We start from the raw sequence: 4,670 nt of genomic DNA, 5'->3' as shown, positions 1-4,670 counted from the left end.
AAGTAAAACTATTTTCTACTTACATTATATTTACTAAATCATGCATAACTATTGTTCAAATTGCTGTTGTTTAGCAACGCTACCCCAAAGATACGCAACGCCGGAAGCCAGGGGAAAACAAACTAGCCTTTCCCCCTTTTTTACAAAACTCACGATTTCTTTGGATGCAGGCACTCGACTTACAATATGGTTAGGAAAATTTACGTACGCATACTCCTCAAAAATGCAACTTTTTAGAATCATCACTTGTTCGTAATTGTTATCTGCACATAACCTCCCCAGCAGTCACGATGTCGTAATCAGCTATCAGCTAAGAAATCTCACTACTATCCGTCCTTTTATTTTCTTGCATTGCATAAGGCTACCTTTCTGCCTTCCGAGACTAAGCACTGTCTCCATCTGCATTATCTGCATTGCATAAGGCTACCTTTCTGCCTTCCGAGACTAAGCAATGTCTCCATCTGCATTATCTGCATTGCATAAGGCTACCTTTATGCCTTTCGAGACTAAGCACTGTCTCCATCTGCATTATCTGCATTGCATAAGGCTACCTTTCTGCCTTCCGAGACTAAGCACTTTCTCCATCTGCATTATCTACATAAGGCTACCTTTCTGCCTTCCGAGACTAAGCACTATCTCATCCTGCATTATCTGTATAAGGCTACCTTTCTGCCTTCCGAGGTTAACGCTCTACCTTCCACTTGNGATTCAATACTAAAAAATAGCGCCAGATATCGTTCTACATCCAGAATTTGAAGAGAAACCTACAGAGACATTCCGCGAGTATGCTACTCGTTGGAGATCAGAGGCTGCTAAGGTTAGGCCGGCCTTGGAAGAAGAACAGATGAACATGTTTTTCGTCCGAGCTCAGGATCCACAATATTATGAGAGGTTGATGCTGATAGAAGGCCAGAAATTCTCCGACATCATCAAGCTAGGAGAAAGGATTGAGAAAGGCATTAAAAGCGGTATGGTTACTAATTTTGAGGCACTGCAGGCTACCAACAAGGCTCTATAGTCTGGTGGCACGTCCAAGAAGAAGGATGTGAGTGCCGTAATGGTCGCACAGGGAACCAAATCACCACCAAAATACCACACCTACCCATCACCTCCACTTACATATCAGCACATCCCGAATTACCAAGCACCCACACCCTCCTATCAAAATCCACCTCCCGTTTACCAATCCTCTCCACCTCTCACATATCAACCCACCTCACCCAGATATCCTCAACCAGCACCTGTCTACCAAGCTTATAATGCTCAACTCTCTCACTACCAATCACCACCCACCCGCCAAAATTTCCTAGACCTAGGCCAAATTTTGACCGCAAACCTCCCAGATAATACACAGCCATCGCCGAACCAATTGACCAGCTGTACGAGAGACATAAAGCTGCTAGTTACATCACTCCTATCCCAGCCAAAACTCTAGAAAATCCTTCCCAGTGGGTCAACCCCAATAAGACTTGTGCGTACCATTCCTGCATGAAGGGACACACCCTTGACGAGTGCCGCTCATTGAAGGACAAGATTCAAACCCTGATCGACAATAAGGTCATAGTAACAAAGGAGCCTGCTCCTAATGTTCGCAACAACCCTATGCCTGACCACAAAGGTGGAGACATTCACATGATCGAGATCGAAGATGATTGGAATCCCAAGGGGTCGATAGGTTTGATTGCTGAAGGTGATGAACCAAAGAAACCAACGGTTACACTTAACCCAATTGTTGTGCAGAATCAGCCCTCCAGGGACGATGAAGTAAACATGTCTATACCTCTCGAATTTGAAGCGCCTCCTTCTGCAAAGGCGCCCGGGCCAATTGAGGTCGAATTTGGAGTTCCAAAAGCACCTGCACCCTTTGAAGTTGTTGTGTTACCACCAAGTGTACCTATTCCTGTGACAATGTCGGACATAACATCGTTCCACTCAAAAGCCATACCCTGGGATTACACTGCCGAAGCTAGGAGAAAAGGGAAGACCAAGACAGGAGAAACAATTGCTGCGCAAGGAATGACCAGAACAGGGAGGGTTTACACCCCAGAACACTTAGCTGAGTCCAGTAAGCAAGCCCCAAGACGACCTATTGAAACTGGTCCTGACGATCTTTGGAGAAAAATACAAGCTAAGGAGTACTCGGTCGCTGAGCAGTTGAACAAAACACCGGCACAAATCACTATCCTAGCTCTTCTATAGAGCTCTGACGCTCATAAAAATGCCCTGATGAAAATACTGAGTGAAGCTTATGTGCCCAGCAACATAACTGGGGATGAAATGGCAAATATGGTAGGGCAAGTGCTGGAGAGCCATAAAATCACCTTCCACGAAGATGAGCTGCCGCCGGAAGGATTGAGCCACAACAAGGCACTGCATATCACCGTGCAATACGAGGATTATTTCATCACTAGGGTCCTGATCGACGGAGGATCCAGCCTCAACATCTGTCCGCTGATAACTCTCAGAACTTTGGGAAAAAGCCTGCACGAGATCAAAGATGGGGCTATCAATGTCAAGGCCTTCGATGGATCCCAGAGATCTACTATTACAAATGGGGCCAACATGGTTCGACGTCGACTTTCAAGTAATAGACGTCCCGGCATCCTATAACCTGTTGTTAGGACGGCCCTGGATCCATGCCGCTGGAGCCGTAGCATCGACCCTGCATCAGGCAGTGAAGTTCGAATGGAATCACCAGGAGGTGATTATTCATGGCGATGGTAGTAACCCCATATATAGTACTCAGACCGTCCCAATGATTGGAGGCAGAAGGAGAATAGGCAGAGAAACATACCACCACATCGAAAGGGTCAACGCTGTAGATAAGGATAAGTGGTGGGATAACAAGATCGAAAGTATCCTGAATTGGTGTGGGTACTAACCTGGAAAGGGACTCGGCAAAAACCTCCAGGGAATCACCAAACCCATCAAAGTGAAGAAACACGGTACTACATTTGGTTTAGGGTACGGTTATACTTAGGAAGAATTCCAGAACTGGTCGCCACCATGGCACAGCCCCTACTATCCACTGGAGCTTCCGATACCCAGCCTAGGGCAGACCTTCCAACCGGCAGATACTATGTATGGGTCAGAGGAAGATGAAGCGTTGGCAGCCATGAAGAATCTGTTTCTGGAGGATGATGATATGGACTGCTGTGTTCTTTTCGAGGAGGAAGGGGAGGAAGGCCCTTCCATACAGGCTGTAAATCGAGGAGGCCGCCTCAGCAATTGGTCAATCAGAACCGTCGGGGCCCAGAAGGCTTCGGGGTAGCAAGGCTAAACAAAAGCACCATGCATCTCATTTTACTTTTTACTAGCTAATTTCCTTTCCGCATTGTCTTTAATTTTGAAAAGAGCTCCGACGTTTCAAACAATTATGAATTTAACCAAAGCATTTCAGTTTATCATATACCTCGCTCTTATCATTTTCTCTATCATTCACTCTATTTTTACACAGCATTACTATTACTTACTTTGATGATGAACCAATGATTGTGACTTGCAACGAAACAGCACAACAAAAGGACATAGACTCAGAGGAAGATGAAATACCTGAAGAGGTCGTCAGAGAGGTTGAGAATTTTGAGAATAGACCTAAGTCTAACCTGGAAGAAACTGAGGTCATTAATTTGGGAGATACAGAAAATGTCAAAGAGACTCGCATCAGTGTTCACCTGTCGTCGTCAGAAAAGGAAGAATATACGGAATTTTTTAAAGGAACACGAGGACATATTCGCCTGGTCGTATGATGATATGACTTGTCTCAGCACGTCCATTGTAGCTCACAAACTGCCAACAGATCCAACCTGTCCGCCGGCAAAACAGAAGCTCAGGAAATTCAAACCCGACATGAGTTTGAAAATCAAAGAAGAGGTTACTAAGCAAGTCAAAGCCAAGGTTCTCAGGGTAGTGGAATATCCAACATGGTTAGCCAACATCGTGCCGGTACCAAAGAAGGATGGGAAGGTTAGAGTCTGTGTCGACTACCGGGATCTTAACCGGGCTAGTCCCAAAGATGACTTCCCCTTGCCAAACATACACATTCTTATCGACAACTGTGCCAAGCATGAGTTGCAGTCTTTTGTTGATTGTTTCGCCGGATACCATCAGATATGGATGGATGAGGAAGATGTAGAGAAAACAGCTTTCATCACGCCGTGGGGAATGTATTGTTACAAAATGATGCCATTTGGGTTGAAGAATGCCGGCGCCACCTATATGAGGGCCATGACCACTATCTTTCACGACATGATACACAAGGAGATTGAGGTATATGTGGACGACGTCATCATCAAATCCAAGAAGGCCACTGATCATATGGAAGATCTGAGAAAGTTCTTCAACGGACTGAGAAGGTACAATCTGAAACTGAATCCCGCCAAGTGTGCATTCGGGGTTCCTGCTGGAAAATTACTGGGTTTCATCGTGAGTCGTCGAGGAATAGAATTGGACCCATCAAAGGTCAAAGCCATTCAAGAATTGCCACCGCCAAGGAGCAAGAAGGACGTGATGAGTTTCTTGGGAAAACTCAACTATATCAGCCGGTTCATAGCTCAGTCCACAGTCATTTGTGAACCCATCTTTAAAATGTTGAAGAAAGACGCTGCTACTAAATGGATTGACGATTGTCAGAAAGCTTTTGACAGAATCAAGGAATACCTGTCAACGCC

This window comes from Nicotiana attenuata, chromosome 3, assembly GCF_001879085.1.
Source record: "Nicotiana attenuata strain UT chromosome 3, NIATTr2, whole genome shotgun sequence".
Classification (NCBI taxonomy): domain Eukaryota; kingdom Viridiplantae; phylum Streptophyta; class Magnoliopsida; order Solanales; family Solanaceae; genus Nicotiana; species Nicotiana attenuata.
Note: the sequence above shows the minus strand (reverse complement) of the source record.